Raw genomic sequence first — 26,639 nt, 5'->3', positions numbered from 1 at the left:
CTTCATTACACCACGCTGATTCAGATCCTGGGAAGGAATTTAAATTCCTGGACCCACTGCGGACTCTGGGCAGGTGGCAACCATGGGACTCCACTGGTTTGGCCTTGACTAACTTCAGCCTGAGAGCCTGGGACTCTGGTGCAGTCTTAAGAGTTGCACAGAATGGTATGAGGTCTCCCTTCCCCCTGATCAACTGGAGAAATAATATGAGACCCTTGTTCCCTCGACCAGATCTGAGATCTGCAGAGAATGAGTTCCCATCTCCTTAGTCCGAGCTCAGTTTTTGGTCTCAATCTGGCCCCAGTAGAGTGAACTCCCATATGCCTCTGGCTACAGTGCTCCTCTGTTTTGCAGGAGGGGAGCGAGTGGGAAGTTGCCAGAATCTTCCGCCATGTTTAATGAGAGTTGCTGGCTGCCCTCAAGGTTTGGAGCCAGGTTGTACTGGGCAGTGGCTCGTTGAGCAACTTTGGGTTCACACTTGTCCTTAGCCCTTCATTTACAAACCGTCTTTTGAGGTTGGATGTGCCATAGGGCTGGCCAACCTGGCCAACCCTTCAAAGGGTGACTTCGATGATGATTTAGCTTCTGAATCTGTACGTGTCACTGGCCAGGCAGGGCAGAGAGAGTCTGCTTTTCCTGGGAGTCCTGAAAGTCCTAACGTGCAGGAAAGCAGGAGGTGTGGACGAGGCCATAGGCTCTCTGACCCTCAGGAACCTCACCTGTGATTGTAACACACACCTCATAGGGCTGTGGGGGAAGGACCAGCGAGCCGCCTGTGAACAGCGGTGCTGCAGGGGCTGAGCTGGGCGGGGGAGGGGGGTCCTTCTTTCTTGCTGTTTGCGTGTCGGCATGTACTGTCTGTGGTGTGTGGTGCCATCCTTGATGCCGCATGGAAGGAGAGGCATGGGGTGGTCTTTCAGGAATTCTCAATTTAAACAGGTATTTTTTTTTTAATTAATGATTTTTTATTATATTATGTTAGTCACCATACAGTACATCCCCGGTTTCTGATGTAAAGCTCGATGATTCATTAGTTGTGTATAATACCCAGTGCACCATGCAATATGTGCCCTCCTTACTACCCATCACCGGACTATCCCATTCCCCCACCCCCTCCCCTCTGAGGCCCTCAGTTTGTTTCTCATAGTCCATAGTCTCTCATGTTTCATTCCCCCTTCTGATTACCTCCCTTTCTTTATCCCTTTCTTCCCCTACGATCTTCCTGGTTCTTATGTTCCATAGATGAGAGAAATCATATGATAGTTGTCTTTCTCTGCTTGACTTATTTCACTTAGCATTATCTCCTCCAGTGCCGTCCATGTTGCAGCAAATGTTGAGAATTCGTTCTTTCTGATAGCTGAGTAATATTCCATTGTATATATGGACCACAACTTCTTAATCCAGTCATCTGTTGAAGGGCATCTCGGCTCCTTCCACGATTTAGCTATTGTGGACAATGCTGCTATGAACATTGGGGTGCATATGGCCCTTCTCTTCACTACGTCTGTATCTTTGGGGTAAACACCCAGTAGTGCAATGGCTGGATCATAGGGTAGCTCAATTTTTAACTTTTTAAGGGACCCCACACTGTTTTCCAGAGTGGCTGTACCAACTTGCATTCCCACCAACAATGTAGGAGGGATCCCCTTTCTCCACATCCTCTCCAACAATTGTTGTTTCTTGCCTTGTCTATTTTTGCCATTCTAACTGGTGTAAGGTTGTATCTCAGTGTGGTTTTGATTTGAATTTCCCTGATGGCTAATGATTTTGAACACTTTTTCATGTGTCTGTTAGCCATTTAAACAGGTATTTTTAGTGCACTTGAGACAAAGCTTACATAGATACACATAAAACAGTACAAACACGTTTAGATAATAGGTTCCTGAACAAAAAATTACATTTCGTATTTTGGTGAACAGGAAATCGCACTGATTGGGAGACAGATCTTCATGTGACTGCAAATGCGTCATTGGAGACTTCAGGACCCAGGTGGAAAGAAATCTTTGGTTAATAAAAGACAGAGAAGTTGTAAAATGAGGGAGAGGATGTTTCATGCTAGCACTTTCCCAAATGCCTCCAGAACACTTAACCTATAAGATTTTCTGGGGTAAAAGGGGTCTGTGCTCAAAAAGGGTTGGAAACAAAATCAGGTTAAGAAATGTCCCTTTACTCTGCAGGTGTCCTCCCCCAACTGCACAGGACAATGCATATTAAACACATTAAGATTTCTGAGGGCCTGGTAGCAAGAAAACCTTGCATAACCGAGCATTTTTCAAACTTATTTGAATAAGAAATCTTTTCCAGGTGTCTTCTATTGAGAACCAGGGGGCAAAGGTTGAGAAATGCAGCTTTAATTGTTGGGTGTGGTGTGAGGCTGTTTGTATAAGATTGAGTTGTGAGTGGGTTTTCCTGGAAAATTCTAGAGAGAAGTAATACCCATGGAAATTATATGGCTTTATGAGTAGGTTTTTATCCTTGTTTAAAATTTTCCTCATTTCTTCACCTTTTTCTTATGAACCAGTTCAAACATACAGGGAAGCTGAGAGATTAGTGCAATGAACTGGAAGGTACATACACATTGTAACACATCCCTTCTCAGTTGTTCAGCATACCTCACTTAAGAATGCAGATACTGGGGCGCCTGGGGGGCTCAGATGGTTAAGTGTCTGCCTTCGGCTCAGGTCATGATCTCAGGGTCCTGGGATCGATCCCCACGTTGGGCTCCCTGCTCAGTGGGGAGTCTGCTTCTCCCTCTCCCCCACCCCAGCTCATGCTCTCTTTCTATCTCAAATAAATAAATAAAATCTTAAAAAAAAATGCAGATACTTATCTATAGAACCACAATGTCATTATCCCTACTAAGAAAATCAGCCATCTAAAATTGACTTAATGTTTAAATTTCCCCAATTGGTCCCCCAAATGTCTTTATAATTTTTTTTTTTAATCAAATGTACACACTACGTTTTTTGGTGACTTATTTTAACCTCTTTCCTTTTAATCACTTTCCTTCGTCTTTCTTTCCCCCCGTGACATTGACCTTCTGAAGAGTCCAAGGTCTCCCAAATGTCCTACATCCAGATTTGTCTTTTTCCTGACGAAGTTCGCTGTTCCTCAATCCTCACTGCACAGCAGAACCACTTGTCCTGACTGATGGGCCACTGAAGGTTACTGAGATAAAACTTACAACCTAGAAAAGAGAATACTGATGCCTGAGTTCCAGTACAAACCAATTAAATCAGAATCGCTGGAGATGAAGGCCAGGTGGCCCTAGTTTCAAAATTCTCCTGGTGATGGTAGTAAGCGGCCAGCGTTAAGAACTACAGCTCTAGGTCTTGTGTACCCTTGTCAACTAGAAGTTACACTCAGGATATTACATTTTTGTCCAGAATACCTTGGCTGTACACTGTAGTCCCCTGGGAAGCTTTATTTATTTATTTTTTATTTTTAAAGATTTTATTTATTTGAGAGAGAGAGAGAGAGAGAAGGAGCATGAGCAGGGGGGAGGGGCAAGGCGAGAGGGAGAAACAGGCTCCCTGCTGAGCAGGCAGCCCGATGTAGGACTAGATCCCAGGACCCTGGGATCATGACCTGGGCTGAAGGCAGACACACCGACAGAACCACCCAGGTGCCCACCTGGGAAGCTTTAAAAAGTACAAGGCTTGGGTCGCACCCCGGAGATTCCGGTCTGGCAGCATCGCCTAGGAATTGGGAGTTTTAAAATCTCAGGTGATTTTAATGCGGTCAGGAAAACCCATTGCCTTAGGTTATATTGTTTGTTTAATTTGCATCCTACCAGGAGACATGTAATGTCACACCTTTCCATTATTTGGGATGCTATGTTCAACCACGGGATTAAGGTGGGAGTCACCAGACTTCTCTGTCTCGAAGGTGCAATAGCTCGCCCTTGTAAAGGTAAGTGGTGTCTGGGATGATACTTCCGCACGGTATGAATACCCTGTTTGCTAATGAGTTTTCTGCCAGTGGCTTTAGCCTCTGTTGGTGATTGTTACCTCAATTATTATATTGGGGGTTAAAATGGTGATCTAATCTTGTTATTCCTTCTGTGTTTATTAGTGGCTCTCTTTTGTAAAGAAGAGTTGTCCTGCTTATCTCCTCTTTGCTCCCTGGACTTATGTTTTTTCCTTTAATAACCAGCTACAATCATTATCCTTTTTGATGTTCAGATTGTACTAAATTTGGCCGGTGGGAACCTCTTCAAGCTGGCTTTTTTAAAAGTACAATTTTTAAGGGGTGCCTGGGTGGCTCAGTCAGTTAAGCAGCTGACTCCTGATTTCGGCTCAGATCATGATCTCAGGATCATGAGATCGAGCCCCATGTCATCAGGCTCTGCACTGAGCATGGAGCCTGATTGAGATTCTCTCTCTCTCTCTCTCTCTCTCTCTCTCTCTCTCCCCCTCCCTCTCTAAAAAAACGATAAATAAAAATAGAAGTATAATTTTTATATTGAATTTTAACATAAAGAGCAATACACAAAAAATCAAGTCAGGAGTTAAATTTTTTTCCCCACAAACACCTGTGTAACCAGTTCCTAGAACAAGAAACAGAGCATTGCCAGTAGCCCAGAAGCCCCATCACACCCTCTTCCTATCACTACTCTCCCTCACAAGTGTAACCACCGTCTTATTTCTTCTTTTTTTAAAGATCTTATTCATTTATTTGAGAGAGAGAGCAGGAGCAGGCAGTGGGGAGGGGCAGAGGGAGAAGCAGATTCCCCACTGAGCAGGGAGCCCAACATGGGGTCAATCCCAGGACCCCGGGATCATGACCTGAGCTGAAGGCAGACGCTTAACCCACTGAGCCACCCAGGCGCCCCCACCAGTCTTACTTCTAAGCTTGTTGACCAGTTTGCGTCTGGGAACGTCGTGTGTGTGGCCTCGTACCGCTTGTGCTCTTACGTCTGGCTTCTCTGTGCAGACTGTGATCATGAGATTCACCTGTAACGTGTGTCGCCGCAGCTCTTGGTTTTTCATGGCTCCTGCAATTTATGTGTCCATCTGAGTACAGAGAGGTGTTTGGGATGATTCTGGGTTCTCTTGCGGTAGTGTTGCTGTGAACATTCTGGTACTTGTCTCTGGGGGAACGCATGGTTTTGGGGGATGGGGGACACATACAAAGAGCAGAATTGCTTGCTCGAGGCTATGTTCAACTTTGATACTGCCAAACAGATTTCTTTTGCTATAACTGCGTTGATTTTTATGGACTTCTTTCACTTTCTTTGCAAAGGCGTCCTGGGCTCATCGTGTATGCTTTCTGGTGGGCCCTGGAATCAGCCATTTCTCTGAGGAGCCCTGGCTCTTTTGAATAGAGAATAGTATTTAAAAGCCATGTCTGGGTGCTCATTGTGCTCGAGACTGGGATGTCTGCCTTCCGTTCCTTTTACTGGACAAAGCTAGGGAAGACGCTACAGAAAACAGTCATGTGTTTGGACTGATCCTTTCAATTCCAATCCAGTTTAACATTAGAGGGGTTCCCCCCTCAAAAAAAGGATTTTTATTTTCTGTGCACATCTCTTTTATGTTGAAAATCTTAGATCCTCATAACATCAGTATGTTTTGCATATTTGCTTTCCTTTGCATGAAACAGTTGCAACATTGCAATGCTGGCACTGTTGACAATAATATTATATGAGTGCAGTATGTAGGAAGCCTCCGATTTCTTTGGAGATTTTTTTGGTCTCTTGTGAGCAACTCTGATCTTAAATTGAATGGTTTAAATCTAGTGAGGAGGATGAGGAATTTATCCAGTGATTGCAGAAGGTGAGTGTCGTGCTCGGAATGCTGATTGTGGCGCTTGGCCCTTCTAGACAATTATGGCTGGTAAGCTCCTGCTCTTTGCCCCTCCCCTCTCCTTTCTCCAGATCACTTCAGAGGGTTTTCAAGGTGTCCCTGGGGTGGGGTGCGCATCTGGGGGTACTCTTCCTTCTCTCCTTTAGAGGCTCTAGGGTCATCACCCTCCCCCTGGGTCCTCACCTAGGTGGTGATGGTTAATTTTGTGGGTCAACTCAATTAGGCTCTGGTGCCCAGCTGTTTGGTCATCTATCAGTCTAGATGCTGCTGTAAAGGCATTTTTTTTTTTTTAAGATACGACTAACTTTTAAATCAATACACTTTGAATAAGGGAGATTACCTTATGTGACATGGTAGGCCTCACCCAATCAACTGAGAATCTTAAGAGAAAAGACTCAGATGCTTTGAGGAGGAAGAAATTCTGCTTCCAGACTGTGTTCAGACTCAAGACATTAACTTACTGCTGGAATTGCCAGGCTACCCCCTCGATTTGGGATTTGTTTGGCCCCACAAAGGTATGAGCCAGTTCCTTAAATCTTCCCCCCTCTACACACACACACACACACACACTCCCCTCTCTCTCTCTCTCGGTTCTTTTTCTTTTTAAAAGATTTTATTTAGTTATTTGAGAGAGAGAACAAGTGGGGAGGAGAGGCAAAAGGTGAGGGAGAAGTAGGCTCCCTGTTGAGCGGGGAACCCGACACGGGGCTCGATCCCAGGATGGGGGGCTCGATCCCAGGATGGGGGGCTCGATCCCAGGACCCTGAGATCATGATCTGAGCTGAAGGCAGATGCTTAACCGACTGAGCCATCCAGGCGCCCCTATTGTTTCTGTTTCTATAGCGAACCTGACTAGAACAATGGTTATCTCAAATTTCAGACAAAAATGATTGGGGCTCTCTGCTGGGTGGCCCAGCAGCGGCATATCAGGATGACAAGCAGATTGTCATCATCCAGGCAGAAGAGGAAAAGAGCAGGATGACAAAGGGCTCTGCTAAGGGAGTGGGTGCAGGGAATGGTGTGTAAGAACCTGTCTCCACTCCCACGCAGAACTTGGCTAATGTGGTTACCAGTAGACAGCAGGTGTGACCTTTATTTGCTTTAAAACCAGAGCATCCTCCTGGATTAGGAGCAGCTGAAATCAACCTGCTTTGGTGAGAAAGGAAGAGGCTCTCTGTTACCCTTACCCTTACATGCCTCCCAGGTCCCTTGATTTATGGTTCCTGTCAGTAACTCTTAGATGTGTGCCCAACAGGTGGCTCATGCCTGGGAATCTCTTCCCCTTGGTAGAGGGAGAAGCTGGTGTTTCCCAGAAGCTAATTGTTCTCTTTGCTTGAAGATTAAGGCCAAGCAGTTGTTATAAGAGGAGTATAGGATTTTCTCAGCTCCTCCTCCTTTTTTTTTTTTTTTTAAAGATTTTATTTATTTATTTGACAGAGATAGAGACAGCCAGTGAGAGAGGGAACACAAGCAGGGGGAGTGGGAGAGGAAGAAGCAGGCTCATAGCAGAGGAGCCCAACATGGGGCTGGATCCCAGAACGCCGGGATCACGCCCTGAGCCGAAGGCAGACACTTAACGACCGAGCCACCCAGGCGCCCCTCAGCTCCTCCTCCTTAATCCCTCTTTTACCTTATCCCTCCCCAGGAGGAGACTGGTACAGCAGAAGAAAACCCAGAATATTGGGGAACGTAATGCATTGGAGTTATGCTATGAGAGAGTAGTATAAACAACAGAAAAGTTTATTTTCCGAAGACACTCCATTCTGGGATTAAAAGGCAACTCCGGTGATCCCCAGTGACTGCCACTGTCCTTCCAGGAGGGAGTTGGACCCTTTGGGATGGACACACTTGAGTGGGAAGGGACCAGGGGGAAGTGGAGGAAGAGAACAGTGATTGGAGAGGGAAGAGACCCTGGTATCCGTGGCATTGGAAGGATGAAGGTGACAATGTTTTGCACCATCTTCTGGACACCGTGCTTTTCTGTACACATCTATTATCAGGATCCCCCTCAGTAATGGACTGAACCCACACACCCTCCTACGGACATAACCAAGGAGTGACATTGATCGCCAGGCTAGAGGAGAGCTACTGTAGTCCTGCAGGGGTTGAAATCTGGTTTGCGTGCTCTACTTAGCTCGGGTTTGACAGAGTGGCATCAAGAGTAGATACGTGGCCTGTGTAGTCCACGGTCAGGTTCCAGATCCTGGCAGTCCACTTCATAGCCGTGTGCAACACGGAATCAGTCACACGATCTCTCCAGGCTTCAGCTTTCACACTTGTTTTTGTGAGCTCGATTGTGTATCTGACAAGTTTTTTTTTTTTTTAGGTTATATTTTGTCCAACATTCCAGATGATTATAATTACCATGCTACCCAGATCTGGAAGTCCCATCTTGTTCAAACTTTGATGAAGTGGAAGTTTGAAAACATTGTAGAAACGTTAGGTGGTAAAAGGAAAAATAATTGCACACTACACACTGCTCTGCATTTAAGACCGTGAAATGTGGCTGGTAATTCCCATTATCCAGTGTCATCTTTAGTGTTCAATTTTTGTAGAGAACATGAAAAATAGTTTTTATAATTTCCTTTGTGACCTTGCGCCCTCACTGTTTTCCCCACAAGATCTCAGGATCCTCATTCGCTGGTAATTCTTCTGCCTTGAGGGTCAGGCTCCAGCCTGGTAGAGTCTCTTCCTGGTGCCGGGCTGTGGTCCAGAAACACGTACGCTCTTGGTCTTTTTTTTTTTTTTCCTTAAGATTTTATTTGTGAGAGAGAGAGAAAGAGAGTGAGCGAGCACAAGCGGGGGGGCTGCAGGCAGAGGGAGAAGGAGGCTCCCCACTGAGCAAGGAGCCCGATAAAGGACTCGATCCCAGGACCTGGGGATCATGACCTGAGCCGAAGGCAGACGCTTAATCACTGAGCCACCCAGGCGCCCCTGCCCTTTGTCTTTGAGCGCTTCAGATTGTCAGATGGAAGGAGCAGCCAGTGAGACGGTGTGACCCTGGACGAAGCCCCCGTGTGAGCAGTGGGTTGTTCAGTGGGTTCCGCTTGGAGCAATAGCAGACGTGACCACTAAGGTCACGCGAGGCTTAAAGGCCCAGTGCCCTCAATTCCAGGCGGTTGGCCCCTCTTCCTCTGCTCAGCGCAGACAAGAAGAGCAACAGGAAAGAGACGTTGGCTCAGAGGCATTGTAACAAGCTTGCTGGAGTTTGCTTTTTTCCTATGGGTAATACATGGGAGGAACCTGGCTTCTCAGACCTGAATCCTGAACCTCCCACGTTTTTCTTTTGGATTATTTTCTCTGTCCTCATGCACCATTTTTCACCTTTGGTCACTAGCAGTTTTCTTTGCCAATTGACCCTCTTTTTCCTCTTCTCTCTACAAGAGCCAAGGCCATTATGTTAAGTCTTCAAGGACATACTATGGAGATTTAATCCATCCATTCCTTTATGGAGAACCAGCAATTTGGATCTGTTTTGTTACTTTCTGAGTGTCTGATTTGATGTTGGAATGGAGGGAGGCAAACCTGGAGACAGGGACAATGAAAATGTCCTAAAGGACACCTAAAGGATCGGTGTTTCTCAACCATTTCACTCCGCGTTTGTGACGCGCTCGCTTTAGTTCCCATAGAGGACAGACTACGCCCGTTGGACACTGTTGAGAATTCCTGCTTCTCACACATTAGATAACTAGGGGGACCTCTGGATAATGTCCGAGTCGAACTCTCCAAGGAGCGTCGGGAGTGCTGATAACTTTGGACTAAAGCAGCTGCGTGCACTTTAGATGCTGTTTGTGCACATTTTGGTGACGATTAGAAGTCAGCTTCGTGTCCTCATTCACATTCGCTTGGTGGAAAGATGCACTAGTCGGGAACGTGCTTACTGTGGGTGGCCCCAAACCTCAAACAAACTAGCTTACGCAAACAAACAAAAGAATCTGCTGCCTCTTGTCGCTGAGAAGACCACAGGCAGAGCTCCGCCCGGTGACACTTGAGTCAGGACTCACATGATGCTTGTACGGTGTCCCGCGTGGCTCCGGTCTTCTGTGTTGGTTCCTCCTAAGACTCCGCGTAATGGGCCCCGGAGTCTTTAGATTCCCATCTTTTTGACAGTCTTTTGGAGGATAAGAGGACGTTTTTTTTTTTTCCCCGCGAGCCTAGCGAACGTCTCCTCCACTGATAAAATTATTGTGGCCAAGAGAATGTGCTAGGCTAATTGTGGAGCTGGGCATGGAGCGAGCTTCAGGCAGCCCCTAGAATGAATGAATGAGTGTTGAAAAGCCCTTGGGATAAAGTCTTGTCTTCTACTCACAGCACAATCTGACCCTTGTTTGGCCTCTCACCTGGTGTCTGTTCCAGCCTCTTGGGACTCCATTCTGGTTTCCATGGAAGCATGTCTTCTTCTCTGGTTCTCTTTCACACTCTCTTCCCCCTTTCCAGAATACTTCTTCCCCGGTTGATTCCTTTTCACCCTTGACCCACTGGCCTGAGTACGGACCCCTTCCTGTGTGCTCTCTGGGCTTCCTTCACCACTGGATTATTTTGCTGTATTATTATCGCCCATTTATTTGTCCAGACTCCTCCAGTAGATGTAAAGTTGGGGGAGGGGCCTGCTAACTCTGGTTGCTGGAGGGATCTGGACAAATAAATGGGCTCGGAGCCTGGAAGAGGGCCTGGCATGTAGATATTTGTTGAACCAATGAATGAATGAATGAATGAATGACTCAAGGGCTTGCAAAGGGCTTGGAAGTGATTCCACTTTGGTTTAACTGGAAGTGACATGATAAATTATGTTTTCTTTATCACCACTACTCTGCCAGAAAGCAGGATAAGGGAAAGGCCAGAAATCCTGGACCCAGAGAAGTGATTTTCCCAAGCCTGGATCTGTAATAAACAGGAGATGTGGGACCCTGGCTGGGGATCAGGACACTTGCATCTACTTCCTCATTCGGCCACGTTGCCGGATTTCTAAAGCGTTGAGAGTAGATTCCAAAAATACTCTCAGGGTGGGAAAAAAATGCAACCAATTCCTTTTAGGTTTAAAGGTTTTGTGATTCTATACTTTCCGATTTGTTACTACCATCAATTAGGCAGAGCCAATTAATCTGAGCCGAAATGAGGTGTAGCGGGGCCAGATCTTTATCGGCAAGATTTGTGGGCTTCCTACTCTAGTCCATTTGAGGAAGGGAAGGGAATGTTCATCAAGGAGTCAGCTGGATGCTGAGGAGGTCTTGGTCCCTGTTACTAGAGGACAGTACAGCCAGGGCTCAGCCCTCAGGAATGGGGCTGGAGCCAAGAAAATATTTGAGGGGACTTGGTTGTTAGTGAGAGAGAGGGTCATCAGGTTATGCTCCCTACACGGGCCTTGGGCCAATAGAAATGACTTATTTGGGAACTAACTGGACACAGAGGCAGGATGAGTGGGAAATGTAGTTGGCCAGAATCATACCAGAGAAGATTCTTAGTGGGGGGACTTTGAGGGCCTTAAATGGTTTGTTCCGAAGGATCTTAAGCTTTTCCACCACAGCTCTCACATGCCCATAGGCCATAAAGGGCTTTCAGAGAACCCCCCCCCCCCAATGCATTCCATGTGTCAGAAGGTCTGTGGAGCCTTGACCTGGGAGGAGTCATGAGTCCCCATAATGGTGTCCCTGGAGGCCCTCACACTTTAAATGTTGGGACACTTTAGCTGTGTCTGTTGTTGAAAGCCTGGGGGACTATGGCCACCTTTGTTTTAAACACCTGATTTGGAATATTCTGGGACAATTTCCCCTTGGCGTCAGTGATGAGGGAAGGTTGTTGGGAAAAACTGACTGCTGGGAGAATCTTTCTGGACTTTTGGTCAGTTGGGCATAGGAGGACTTTTTAGTAGTCTAGTCTTTCTAAGAAATTGGAGTAGAGGGGCACCTGGGTGGCTCAGTTGGTTAAAAGTCTGTCTTTGGCTCAGGTCATGATCCCAGGGTCCTGGGATCGAGCCCCCCATTGGGCTCCCTGCTCCGTGGGGAGTCTGCTTCTCTTTCTCACTCTCCCTCTGTGCTCTCTCTCTCTCTCATATAAATAAATAAAATCTTTAAAAAATAATAAAAGAAAAGAAATTGGACTAGAAAGATTCACGAACTTCTGGGCATTGTCTGAAATTAAATCTGTGAAGAGATTAAGGCAAAAAGACATCTTTAGTTTGACTTTCATACTTAAGTTCCTTCCAGTCAAGATACAGATTGATAGAGAGTCTTGATTAATATCAGAAAATTGGGAATGTTGGAGATTTTAATTGACGGATTTTTTTAAATACAGGGACTGAATTACCCTCGATAAATCAGAAAAACAGCCAAATTTTCACTGGGCTCTCGAACTGGGCTAGTTGCTCTTGTGGGGTTAATTTCAGCTTCCAGAGTTGGGGAATTGCCAGAGGCAGTGGTTCACATGTGGAGCCAGCATCTTTTCCCAGAGGAGAAGGCTGAACTAAGTGAATTTTGAGGGGTGAGGGGATGGCTGATGCCTTTGCCCTGGGAGCGCGGCTGGGCAGGCCACTGCCGGAGGGGCCCGCATTGATGCCTGCTGGGCCGCACTTGGCCTGTGCGATGGGGTTTGTGTGATGTTTCTACAAGCAGGAGTCCCGCAGTTAGCTAGATTCTATGCAGGGTATTCCCCAGCCATTTTCAGGCCCCAAGACAAGTAAAGCTTCCAGGCACCTGTTGCGAGGACACACTGTGCTCTTGGCAGACTGAAATCTGAAGGCCCGTGGTGGAGTTTGAAGGGAGATCTTGCTCCCTGGTCATAGGGAGTTTTCTTGTAAAAGTGGGATCACCTGTTGGGTTCAGCCCTGGGCTGCCGTAGGTCAGAGCTCTCATTCTGGGCCTTACATCGTTCACCAATGTAACAATGACCTGGAATGCTTGGGTCCATTCAACTTACTCCCCACCGGCCACTCCTCCAGTGTCAACAGTTAATGACTCTCTACTCAGGGTTTTCAAAGTTGTGACACTTTGGAGAGGGGGTGTGGCCTGGAAATCCGTATTATAGCAAACGTTCCAGTAGTCCGCAAAGCAAATGTTTGAGCGGATGGAAAGGAAACCTCCCCTTCAGGCCAATATCCTCCCTGCATCTCTCTGAGTTTTCAGGTCTGAGAGACAGAAGGAGTCCTTTTCATCAAACCTCTCATGATCCGTTTATCTGTGTGGATCTGCATTTAATACCCTTTTGGTCATAGATGTGAAGCAAAACGGCAAAGGGTGCAGCTTCTCGGGATGTGAAAACCAAGTTGTGTTAAAGTAGGTCCCTGACCCCCCAAACCTGTGAGTCTGACATTTCTTTTCCTGGCCTCCTCTTTCCTCCTGCCATTTGCCGAGGCAGTCTATTGGGAGCTGTGGTGCCAGTCGGTACAGGTGGGGCTAAGAAGGGGCAGTGTGTGAAGTCATGTGTTTCGCACAGGCTGAGATTTTTGGGTCCAGCCTGGGTGCCCTTGAAGATGCAAGGCTGAGCTGGTCCCAGGGGACAGCTTCTAAATCTGGAGAGGCCTGCTGCTCTCTGCTGCCCCCTAGTGGAGTGTTCTCACCACGCGCTCCAGGCCACCTGTAAGAGACCAGGATTAGCTGGGGGCGTCACAAACTGGGGACTGGGTATGAAGGAGAGGTTCACTGGTTAGGTTCACGTATAAGGAAAAACGCACAAGATACATGGAAAATCCATGCACTCCAGCCCTTCATCCGAAGTTTCAATTCCTGCTACAGCATCCCCATATGTGACTGTCTCTGTTCCTGGGGGCCAACCTTGAAGAACCCATCTCAAACTAATCGTTCTCCCAAATAATAAAAATCTTCTCAATGCTTTGCTGAATTCAGGCCTACCCTAGTTTTCAGACCTGTTCGTTTAAGAAGTTCCCTTTAAAGAGTTCATACAATGAGGCATGGTCTATTCTTAGTAAATCCCAGCTGGGTCCCAGCAATTACGGCCTCCTTTTGTATACTGGAACACAGTATGCTGGTTAAGAATTCTGGTGTCAGAACTCCATGGGTTGAAATCCCAGCTGCATTACTTAGAGTGAGCGTACCGCCCCCCTATGTTGTGGGGAAGAGGTGACAGCACTATACAGTGCCTGTCACAGAACTCAGTGAGGGGTAGCTGTCTTGTTAATTTCTAAGTTCTCCCAATTCATTCATTCATTCAATAATTTGCTCTAGACTTGACCTGGGACAGCTATCAGGTCCCGTAGTTTCCTGACCGCATTCTTTGTGATTTTTCAAGTGCTGCCGTTGTAGGGGAGATAGCAAGCACAGTCTCAGCCCAGTGGGGTCCCAGCGGGTGGTGGGGAAAATCTGGTCCCCCCCCCCCAGCACACCGAGATGCCACAGGTTAAAGTGCGGGTGCTTTTGACAGATCACGATGTCCACATAAAAGCAAAACCTGCTTTGCTTCCAGTCTAAACTTTTCACCAACCATTGCAAGAGCCAAAAACATAGGCAACAAACTTTGCACCCTGCGATAAATCAGAGAGAGGAGAGTCACACTGACTGGTATGGTCCCCTAAATAAGAAAACATGGACTATTTCCCCGCAGACCTGGTCTCCTGAAAGTAACAGTTTATCCCGGATTTTTGCTATGTTGCTGGCTGGAGATATGTCAGGAGCTTTGTGAATGTAACAGATGTACGAGTAACTTGCTGCTTTCTTACCATGCAGGGGCTAATGTAAACTTTTCAATCTTGGTAATACTGTATTTTTTTCCTGTAAGTCTTTGTTATGTTTTTTATTTGGTAAGCCAATCCTTTTGAAGTCTGATTCCCTTGCTGTCTTTGAGGGAGAACTTTTCTTTTCTTTCTATCTTTTCTTCTTTCCTTCCTTCCTTCCTTCCTTCCTTTTCTTTTTTTTTTTTTTTAAAGATTTTATTTATTTATGTGACAGAGAGACAGCCAGCGAGAGAGGGAACACAGCAGGCGAGTGAGAGAGGAAGAAGCAGGCTCCCAGCAGAGGAGCCCGATGTGGGACTCGATCCCGGAACGCCGGGATCACGCCCTGAGACGCTTTAACGACTGCGCTACCCAGGCGCCCCCCTTCCTTCCTTTTCTAAATGCTTCTTTCTTTGAGTATTCCCAAAGGAATACCCTGTCCTGCCTGGGTCATCCTAAAATGCAAAATCTCAAAGATGTCTTGTCTGGGCCTCTTTGTTATTAGGTTATGATTTTAAAAAATTGATTTTGAAATACTATTAGACTTAAAAGAAGAGGCAAAAATGGTCGAGTGAGTTCCCAGATACCCTCTCTTCAACGCCCCTAATGATGAACATGTTATTACCAACCCAGGAAATTGACATTGATATTAGCTCAATTACAGATTTCATTCAGATTTTTACCAGCTTTTATGTACACTACCTTTTTTTTTGGAGGGAGGATGTAGCTGTATAATTCTATGAAATATTATCACAGGTGCAGATTTGAGGAAACGACGACACATCCAGGGTACAAACTATTTCATCACCATAAAGAAACTCTGTGATGTTACCCCCTTATCATCATGCCTTCCCCCAGCCTAACCCCTGACACCTGCTGATCTGTTCTTTATCACTGTAACTCTGTCATTTCAAAAATGTTATGTAAATGGAATCATATAGTATGTGAACTTCTGAGATCGGCTTTTGCAATCCGCTCAAGTTGCTGTATGTATCAGTATGTTTATTTTTGTCGTGGAGGAGTATTCCATTGTGCGACACACAACATGCTGAACAATATTTGGGTCGTTTCCTGGTTTGAGCTATTACAGATGGAGCCGCTATGGACACTGGTGTACAGCTGTTGTGTGTGAATGTAAGTTTTATTTCTGTAGATTTAGGTGATCATCTTATGTTGTAAACTGTTTGCAACTGTATTTATAACATTACTGCTGTTGAGTTGTGCTTCTTGAATTTTCCTGGGCAAATGAGAAAAGACCAGAGGTCACTTCATATACAAGTGATGCGTTTAGGCCAAGTGAAATCAAATAATCTCATGATACTTGATGCCATTGATTGTTGACTGTACTTAAAATAGAGGCACAAAGCACATGGTAGCACAGACCTGCCGAGCTCAAAAGCATTTGTGTGGAAGGATCGGTCCCACAGCCATGCTGGGAAGAGTGATTTTGTACTAGCAGAAAAACATCATCCATCCCATTGTATTAAAACAATTGTTCATTTGGATTTTTATTGGTTTTATAGTTTTGTGTTTTATTTCATTTATAAATTTGCTTTAGTTTTATGGCTGTGGACCAACACAAAATCAGCTCAACGACTCAAAACAACCACTGTAGTATATGTGATTTAGTAGTGGTGATGGTAGGGAAGAAAGTCACAGGAAAACACAAATACACTTGTATTTTATTTTATTTTATTTTTTTTACACTTGTATTTTAAAAAAGCCACAACGATGGGGATTTATACCATGTTTTATATTTGTACATATGAATATAGTTCATGTATTGGATCAAACGGGTAAACATAAAAGTGGCTTAAACAAGTGGAGAGGGTCTGCTGTCTCATGTCTGAGCTCATAGGTGGTCGAGTAGTGTAGTATCATCCAGAGACCTGAGTTCCTTCTAGCTCACTCCTCTACCTTCTCTTAGATGGGTGCTTCTCAAATTTAATGTGAATTTGAATCACCAGAAGATCTTACTTAAATGAAGAATCAGCTTCACCGGGTCTGGTGGGCCCGGGATTCTGCATTACCGCGAGCTCCCAGGTGATGCCGAAGTTGCTGGTCCATCGAACCCACTGTGAGCAGCGAGGTCCGGGAGTATTGCCCTCATTGGCAGGCTTGAAGTCGATCTGTCACTTCTTTAGGTTTCTAGCCTGCAGGAAGGAGTGGAGAATGAAGTGAAGGGTCAGCAAGTTACTTATGAGAACATGATCTGGAAGTTGCGTATATTCTCTCTGCTTCTTATAGGCCGGAACGTGGTCATAGGACCATAATCAGTTGCAAGGGAGACTGGGAAACGTAGGCTATAGGTAAAATTTGAGGCATTTTATTAACTGAAAGGAAGATGGGGGGAGCACCTGGGTGGCTCGGTTGGTTAAGCATCTGACTCTTGATTTTTTTTTTTAAAGATTTTTATTTATTTATTTGGGAGAGAGAGAGAGCACGAGAGAGCGAGCAAGCACGTGAGTGGGGAGGGGGCAGTGGCAGAGGGAGAGGGAGAAGCAGACTCCCCACTGAGTGGGGAGCCCATAGCAGGGCTCGATCCCAGGACCCTGAGATCATGACCTGAGCCGAAGGCAGAGACTTAAATGACTGAGCCACCCAGATGCCCCAGTGCCAGTTCTTTTGGATGATTTGCTTTTACCCGAACAAACATCTCTCATACTCACATGATATTCCCTTTGTCCTCTCCGTTTGTCATTTGTACCCTTATTAGAGCCGCTGGTAAAGCTGTGTTCCTGGGCAAAAGAGGGCACCCCTCGACACAGGCTAGGGTCTGCACATTTGTGTTTTTTTTCACAGAGAGCCCTCGAGGGAGAATGATTGATAAGCACAATGACAACTTCTCTTATCTTTCAGAACTTCTGCTCTCCTGGTGGAAGCCACCAAGTCCATTTTCATAATCGAAAAGCATGACTCTAGATTTTAGACCCTGTTCATTTCCCAGCCCCACTGCCGCACACGGAGGAAGGCCCACATGGGGATAATGAGTTCTTGCCGTGTGGAGATTCTAGGGCAAACCTAGAAGCCAAGTGGCCTAGATTCTATTTGAAGATGTTATCGACTCATTGGGAAGCCTTCAGATATTCAACTTAATTAACTCCCTTACAGAATACTAGTTTATTTCTTTAGGTTAGACTGGAATTTGTAACAGGCTAAGGTTTTCCTTTCTTTGAGACTATCTTAGAGATAAAAATCATCAAAATCGAGTGTGTGCACGTGTGTGTGTTGTGTGTGTTAGCAGAAATATAAAATTCTCTTTAATGTTTTAATTTTTTCCCTTGGCTTTGTCTTCCTAGTTATAGTTGACTTCTCAAGAAAGTTTTCCCTGATGCAGTCATGCTTCAAGTGATGTTTCCTTTAGGAAACAAAGCAAGTCAACAACAAAAGTTAGCCAGAGGATTTAAAGAGCTCACTGTATTTTCCCATTCTTTTTATTTTTGTTTATTTTTATTTATTTATTATTTATTTATTTGACAGAGATAGAGACAGCCAGCGAGAGAGGGAACACAAGCAGGGGGAGTGGGAGAGGAAGAAGCAGGCTCCCAGCGGAGGAGCCTGATGCGGGGCTCGATCCCAGAACGCCGGGATCACACCCTGAGCCGAAGGCAGACGCTTAACCGCTGTGCCACCCAGGCGCCCCTATTTTTGTTTATTTTTAAAAAAGATTTTATTTATTTGAGAAGGGGGTGCGGGGGAAGCACAAGCTGTGGGAGGGGCAGAGGGAGAGGGAGAAGCAGACTCCCTGATGAGCAAGGAGCCTGATGTGGGGCTCGATCTGAGGACCCCAAGATCATGACCTGGGCCGAAGGCAGATGCTTAACCAACCAAGCCACCCAGGCATCCCATTCCCATTTTTTAAATTCTATTTTTCTTATCTTTTTATCCTCTTCATATCAGGAGCTCATCACTGCTTTTTTTTGGGTGACAATACCATTGCTGTATTATCCACTTTTTTTGGTGTGTCTGTGTCATTGATTCATTTACCTAAAAAAATATTTACATGAATGAAAACATAATGTCCTAAAAATCCTCTACTTCACACAAGGACCAACTTCCAGAAAAATAAGTACTTTTGACTCCATTCTCTGTATTCTGTGCCTTCGATATGCGTGGTGGTTAGGTAAGCCCAGGAGTGAGTCCCTGAGTCAGTGACCGTAGTCAGTCTATGTCTAAAAAGGACCTAATCTCTGGTAGCCTTTTCTCGTTCTTTAAGTTGAACGCCTCTGTTCTTTCCCGAGAAAGTAGGCTTCGCACTTTGGATTGTCTGTGTCAGTGCCACGAGCTTTGTCATGACAAAAGAGATGGAAGTATGAACAAGGAGGCTTCCCTGCATTTGATCAATATTTATTTAGCACCACTGTGACATTGTCCAGAATCTAGCCCCTGGCAACTAAGAGCTTTCAGATTTAAGGGCGGACAAAAATAATAAGACAAAAAATGTTTGAACGGGGCTACAGGGAGTTCTTCGGGTACCTGGTTCTTCTAGCACAGTGTCCGTGCAGTTGTGTCCGGGACGTCCACGTTTTCCTTCTGGCATCTTTCCGAATTTTGACTTTTGGCAGAGCTGTGCATGGCAGGAGGGGCTCCCTGGTGGTGACACTGGACCAGCAGGGTCTCCCTGCTCTCCCCTATGGAGAGTGAGCTAAGAAGGAGTTACGTTTTCCCAAACATCCACTCTGGGGGCAGTGCAGGGGAAAGAATGTAGGTTTTAGAGGAGGGCCTGGCTCTGTTGTGTATCACGAGGGTAAGATTTTAGCCTGTCTGGGCCTCAGTTTCTCATCTGTAAAATGGGGATAATCATACTTGCCTCATAAGGTGGATGTCACGATTAAGTAGAACGGGACAGAAGGAAGCATGCAGAATGCTCTGAGCAGTGCCAGGCATGAAGGAGTGTTTGGTTGCTCCTCCTCTGTCCTTGTAAGCCTCCCATAGGACAGAGCACTTTCAGAACAGTGGCGTTTCTCTCTGGAAAAAGGCTATGTTATTTGTTAAGCTGCTCCAGTGGCCCAGTCAACAGACTAAGAATTATGGTCCCCAAGTCAATCGACCTATTGTTATTAAATTGCCTTGGCCCTGCTAGTTTCTGGAGTTGTCATTTTGCACCGTAATTGATTTACAGTTTTCTTCCTACCCTTCTCTCGCAGATGTTGTTACTGGTCCTGGGCACTAGATGGCGCCATTTTACCAAGTATCAATGGCTCACATGGCAAAACCTGTTATGACTTGTCCAGAGCTATAAAAAAAGACAGTTCTTACAGCATGCATCAGCATAGCCATATATTCCAGCACATCAAAGAAATCCCTTTATAATTCTGCGTTTCTTTCATTTATAATAGGGAGTGTGTAGTGCTTGGAAGTTACCCAGAAGTTAACATATTTGATTTGGATCCATGGTTTAGGAGAGCAAGGAAACTTGGAGTAGATTCAAAGAGAAACCATAAATTTGGTTGGGATGGGAAAATGGAATATATGAGGAAAGGTCAAATAAATATGGATTAGTTGGTGTTTCAGGGATGGTTAGGTAATGTCATGGTGGGCTCTAACAATGAAAAGTTCCTAGGGAAGATGGGAAGCAGCTGTTACTCTCCACCATAGAGTAAACTAGAATAAGAAGAAATGGACTTACTGAGCACAGGAGAGGTATGTTAGTTGCAAGGAAGAATATCTGAAACCAAGAGTATGCAATATCATGATGAGGAAAATTACAATTTTTCTTTGCCTAATGTTTTAAAAGATTTATTTATTTATTTGAGAGAGAGAGAGTGTGTGTGAGTGGGGGAGAGGGGCAGAAGGAGAGGGAGAGAATCTCAAGCTGACTCCCTCCTGAGCACGGAGCCCAACGAGGGGCTCAGTCCCAGGACCCTGAGATCATGACCTGAGTGGAAATCAAGAGTCAGACACTTAACCAAATGAGCCACCCAGTCACCCCACCTAATTTGTTTTTAATATTAATGAAGTCTCAACGTATCCAGATCAGATTATTTTCAGTCCTACTAGAAGATGGAAGAATTTTCTCTCCCTTATTAATGGTGGTAATTTGATGCCCGACATGTTATAGGCTAGGGTGGTGCTCATTGCAGCCCATTGGCACAGGGCTGGATATGACTTAACAGCGGATTAGGAATGATTTCAGAAGTGTCCCATTATTGTATGTGTGTGCGTGTGTTGTATGTAATATTAGAGGTCTATAGTGTCACTAGCATTTTTTCTTGGTTTCTAAGATATTTCTGTAAGGGCTGGACTAGAGGGGTGACAGTGACCATAGGAGAAATCAGAATCAGATGTCTTCCTTGATACTTATTTTTGAACCTCTCATTTGTTAGTTATATGATACCTCAGACTTTTTGTTTTGTTTGTTTGCTGTTTCTTATTTATACCTGTAATATCTGGTAGATAAGTAGGTGAAGGACTAGCTTATACCGTTCCATAGTCGTAATTATACATGAAGTCCACAGGAGGGCGCCAAATTTTAAAAAATTTTCTCCGCAGACTCCCCTTGGTTCATCTATAAAGTCCACCTTGGGGAACGCCTGGGTGGCTCAGTCCGTTAAGCATCTGCCTTTGGCTCAGGTTATGATCCCAGGGTCCTGGGATCGAGCCCTGTGTTGGGCTCCCTGCTCAGCGGGGAGCCTGCTTCTCGCTCTGCCCCCAACTTGTGCTCTCTCTCTCATGCCCTCTCTGTCTCTCTCACATAAATAAGATCTTCTTTTTTTTTAGAGAAAAGTAAGTCCACTTTGAATGGGTCTCCTTTCTTCCTTTCCTGCCCCACAAAACTGGCGGCCCTTCCCCAGGGTCCCTGTTTCAACCTGGAGGAATGGCATGTAACTTTTCAGGTCCTTCCAATTCCTGAGAGCAGATAATATATAAGACAGTAAAACTTGACATTGCTGTTAATGAACGCTCCTCATTGCTTAACTTAGCTGTGTATGCTAACAGTACTTTATCTTTCCAAAGATCATTTACAAGGAAGGGCCGAGGTGGAGATATGATGAAAGAGGGTGCAGGTGACGGAAGATTGGGATGAGGTGGGGGGAAAAACATGGTCCAGCTATTTTCTTCCTTGCTGATGATAAATGTAATACACGTTCATTGTAGAAAACTTAACAAAAACACGGACTAGTATAGATAAAACTATTCATAATTCTATCACTTATGGGTAACTAAAATTAATACTTTGAAGTGTTTCCTTTTGTATAGCTATAGGAAGTTGGAAAAACAGAGCCAACTATTTGTAGAGAGCTGATCTAGGAGATCACTGATGGGGCTGAAAGATGGAGAGCAGGAATGACGATTTTTACACGCGTGGATCGCTGCGGGGAGAAAATCTGTTCTCAGGGAGAAAAGTGAGATAGAGATTCAGAAAGATTCTTGATCTCTGAGGGCGACAGACAGCAAGAGTGGCCCCCGGTTTCTTGTGCTTCCCCTGTTCTGGGGGCCTGAGAGCAGATGCCCAGCAGCCTTCCAATCACTCAGAGAGGGGGTTTCAGATCAAAATCTCTGATCGGAATAGCCACACAAAATAATAGGGGCAATATAATTACTTGCTGTTGCTGGGTGTTGGAGAAGACTGAGCTGTACCTCTGAAACTAATAATACACTCTATGTTATTTCATTGAATTTAAATGAAAAAATACAGGCATAGTTACTTGCTGTTACTAACTGCATGGAGAGTGCCCTCTTACACTCTCGCATTCACCATGCTGTACGACGCTGGTGTGCTGCTCAGACCCCCTCGGATTCCTCTTAACCGGATTTGCTGTGCTCCGCTTCCAAGAGCCAGTCCCCATGACTCTTTATTTATTTTTATTTATTTATTTATTTATTTATTTATTTATTTATTTGAGGACCGCCCTAGACCACTGGGACCCACCTTAAACGTGCATGCATAAAAAGCTGGAAGTGCTTGAAAATTTGTGCCCTGCTGGGGGTGATCCTTAACCAGGCCTGGATGGGGGATGGAGTATAAAGGTCTGGCTCTCTTGCCCTGGGTTGCAGCAACCCCGAGGCCTAAGGCGCTCTCCAGAGTTCCCCTGCGGGTCCTGCCGAAGCTGTCCTCCGTGGGACTTTGCCTGAGATGTCACCTACGATTGAGAGGTTCCAAGGCGGCTCCCCATCACCCCACCCCTGGTATTCACTTGTGGAATCCACTCTCCTTGAGTGTAGGATAGACAGAGTGACTTGCTTTTGACCAGTAGGATATAGCAAAGGGGGTGGGATGTCATTTTCATGATTTGGTGTCCAAAAATTGTGACTTCTGTTCGCTAGCATACTCTCTGCTGCTTTCTCAGCTCGCGTGCTTTGGTCGGAGAGGCAAGCTGCCCTGTCGGAGAGGCACACGTGGCGAGGAGCTGAGGACTGCCTCCGGCCAACAGCCCAGCAAGGAACCGAGGCCCTCAGTCTGACAACCCACATGGAACTGTGTGCTGCCAACGTCCGCTGAGTGAGTGCGGGGCTGTGTCCCTCTCAGGCTGACCTCTCAGGTGAGACTACAGACCCTGGGCCAACACCTTGATGACAACATTGTGAAGGACCATGTAGCAGAGGCTTTAGCTAAGTTGTGCCTGGATTCCTGTGTCGTGGAAACGGGGGGATAAGGAGTGTATGTTAGTTTTTGGTGCCAGGTGTTGGGGTAATTTGTTACGCCTCAATAGAGAGCTAATACGGTGTTTTGCTTGGCTTCCTCCTTTCCCCGTCTCATTTCCACAATTCTCTTATCAGTTTTTCCAGGGGACTGTTTCTTAATACATGACTTGTGCGTGAACCTTGCGTAAGACAGGACGGGATTCTAAAGTTGGATAACTTGGCAGCCAGAGGGCAACAAGGGCCATCGCTGTAATAGGTGGAATGCTGTGGTGTGGCGTATTGACGGAGTACGGCCTCACAAGTACTCACACGTGCACCCGGGCCGAACTGGGATGGGGAGATAGATTGAAGGGGATGTTCTCATTTACACACCATCTCTAGTGTTTAAAAGGACCATGGATGAGTTGGTTGATTTCAGGTACCTACTGATGCATGGAAGGGAGAAAATGACGAGTTTATCACCCTAACAAATTATGGTGTGAAAGTTTGAAGGCTTCCAACGCAGCATCCAGAGAGCAGACCGTGTTTAAGATACAGCTCAGGGTCTGAGTGTAGGAGCAGCATAACTCGAGAGAACAGTCCATTAGCAGCTCTTCCCATGTGAAAGTCGAGATCGTAACAGGGAAGGTGTGCGACTCTGAGATTTGCAGTAAGGACAGTTGGAGGCACTGGAGACCTTCGGATCACCAGATTCCCCAGAACCCTCTAGGTCTTTAGGAATGGACCATTTCCCCTTGCTAGAGGCGGGCGGCATTGTCTGAAGACGATGCTGAGGTGGCAACTGAAGCAGATGCTTTAAGACTGTGCGTGCTGTCCTCCTAATCTGGCCCCACCTCCCTCCCTGGCATTAGACTAATGATTTGGGTCAAACATTATCATGTCCCAATTAGGGAAGTGCTGGCCCTGCTGAAGGAGAGAGGACCCGAGCTGTTGAAACTGGCGAATATATACCAGCGCGTTAGCCTGGGGATAGTTCTTGAGATTGATGGCCTGGGAGTGAGATTATAAAGTTAGATAAGGAGAGAGTTTGTTACTATGGATATACTCTCCTGGGGTTCTGAATCTAATGTTCTAGCAAGAGCTCCTGGAGCCAGTCTCAATATGCTGCTGGATGGCTCCTGGAAGCTTGGCAAGAATGACGGCCCACACTGAAGGACATAGAAAGGCCAGAGCTGCCTTGGCGTAGTGTCAAGCAAGGAATCAGAAGTCTCAGAGCAGCGAGCAGATGTGCTAGTTATCAACTTATTATCTCTTAGCTCCAAAGTCACTTTTTATTTTTTTTCCTGCTTTGCAGTTTTGGAGATGGGCTATGTAATCACCTCTCCTTTGCCATCTGGTGCGGTGTGAGGCTTCGGCCATAGAGGGTGCAGGAAGGATAGTGTGCAGCATAGGGGAGGAAGAGCTTCTTGTCCTGGTTTTGGTGTGCTTTTTTTCATTTTCTTTTTCCTCTGATGGCGTGGCTGCTACCAGGGGACAGAGGCCCATTGGCACTCATTGACGTGCAAGTTGCCGTGGTCATCCAGCAGGCCACTAGCCACGGACCGGTCCAGTCCACTCAGTCCACTTCACTGTTAAGGGTGGGAGGGTGACTGGTAATCAGAATGGCTTAGTCCAAAGGGCTCTCCCACAGAGCCCAAGTGATCATGGCATAATGATGAAGGAAGAGGATGGGCATTCTACTAGAATATTGTTCCATCCATACAGCAGAAAACAACAACAATAACAACAACAGAACGAGCTCCAGATCTGACGGCCAATAGCCTCGTTTGAATGTCCACAATGGAGAGTCATGGCCATTTACCCATTTTCCAGACCCAGACTCAGATTCCCTTGACTAAAGGGCAGCTGGGTCCTCTGGCAAAGGATTCTCCAATGTTGCCACAAGTATAGACTGCAAATCTTACTCCAAGCCTTCCCTGATGGGACTGGTGGCCATTTACTAGAGTGACTGTGCACTGAGGAAACGTCAATATCCAGACCTTTTGGCTCTTACTAGATATTATCTCTGTACTGATGCTAATTTCTGGGGAAGTAAAATGCTACCAGGGCCTAGGAGTCAAAGCAGGGGCTTGCAGTGGTCAAGTGATAAATGGAAAATTAACTCTTCTAACTTCAATGGCCCCTTGTTAATCCTTGGACCCTTCTTGTGGTTATTTTCCCAGTTCTCGAATGCAACATTGTAATACACTCAGTTCTTGGGGCGCCTGGCGGGCTCAGTCGGTGGAACGTGTGACTCTTGATCTCAGGGTTGTGAATTTGAGCCCCATGCTAGGTGTAGAGATTACTTAAAAGTAAAATCTTTGGAAAAAAAAGCATACACACATACACACACACACACACACACACACACACACACACACACACACACACCTTTTAGAGAGCATCTCCTGAAGGAGAGACGCTGGGTAACCAGGTTGTCAGGACCCATTCAGTAGATGGCAGCCAGCCTTTGTCCTTGGTTACCCGGTGTTTGTACAAGGGGTCTATGCATAGAGTCATCTTGGTGCCAGGGATGGAGGTTAGACATGTGTCGGGGTCACTAAGGCTGATTTAGCTACTGCCACTGCTTAATATTTGTTCTGTCAGCAACAGAGACTGAATCTAAGTCCTCAACATGGTAAATACTTGGAGGAGACCAAGCAGACACTTGGTGACCAGTTGATCGTATGTGACACTTTTACCCCGGAAAGGGCAACAGTTTGTCTAAATGGAATCAAAAATGTATTCTAGGTGTGGATTTGCCTTTCCTGCTTTTTCTTCCTCAGTCAGCACCTCTATATAAGATCTCCCAGCGTGTCTGATTTCCACCATCTGCGGGCTCACCAAGTGGCTGGTGTACCGAGAGGGATCCCGCCTATTACCCTAACCGAGGTTCCCTCACTTTATGGTGGGGAGGCACAGCGATGGACATGTGGTCGTGGAGTCACCGATGTTACCATGTATTGCACAGTATGCCGATGGGTTGAAAAGCATGGGAATGGCTTTCTGGAGCTGTGGCTGAAGTGTCACCTTGGAGATGGTCATCTCTGAAGCTGGAACCTTGTTTATCAAGGTGTGGTGTTTCTTTTGAGTCAATGGGCATTATTTTCTGCAGAGAATGAGTCTGGTTTCCAGGGGTTAGGAGAAATGGCACTGCTTGCCATCAGTCTCAGTGACTGGTGTGGGGAATATACGCTTCTTGTCACTCACGGTTTTAGGTTCTGGAGTTCTAGAGGTTTCTGGTTTGCGGATGGGGATATTTCCATCAGGGGTAAACTAAACCTAAACCTACTAAACCTAAAACTGTATTCGTATCTTAACAACTTACACTTCTCATGCTGTTAAATTAGCGGGCTAAGAATGGAGTTCTACCTGCAGAGGTAACCGCCCCGGTCATCATGGGGCGGTATGACTGCCACTCCACGATGACAGGGAATAGCGTACTTAGAACTCAGGAGATCACTGGTGTGTGTCTTGGTGCTCTCGTGCAAAGAAGGAATTATAGGGGTGCCTGGGTGGCTCCGTCGGTTAAGCGTCTGCCTTTGGCTCAGGTCATGATCCCAGGGGCCTGGGACTGAGTCCCGCATTGGGCTCCCTGCTTCTCC

At 45.9% G+C, this 26,639-nt stretch overlaps 1 long non-coding RNA gene across 2 annotated transcripts in view; it reads left to right on the top strand.

The window, feature by feature from the left end:
• LOC123795700 (uncharacterized) overlaps nucleotides 1–26,639 on the top strand; it is a 288,542-nt gene that overhangs the window by 54,913 nt on the left and 206,990 nt on the right. For both annotated transcript variants that reach the window (XR_015723046.1, XR_006780571.2), the window contains exon 2: nucleotides 22,761–22,952. This is a non-coding gene — a long non-coding RNA (uncharacterized LOC123795700). The remainder of the gene's footprint in view (nucleotides 1–22,760; nucleotides 22,953–26,639) is intronic.

The sequence above is a fragment of the Ursus americanus genome, chromosome 35, assembly GCF_024610735.1.
Source record: "Ursus americanus isolate L20-20 chromosome 35, mUrsAme1.1.p, whole genome shotgun sequence".
Lineage (NCBI taxonomy): Eukaryota > Metazoa > Chordata > Mammalia > Carnivora > Ursidae > Ursus > Ursus americanus.
The sequence above is the reverse complement of the archived record's forward strand: the minus strand, read 5'-3'. Positions and strand labels throughout refer to the sequence as shown.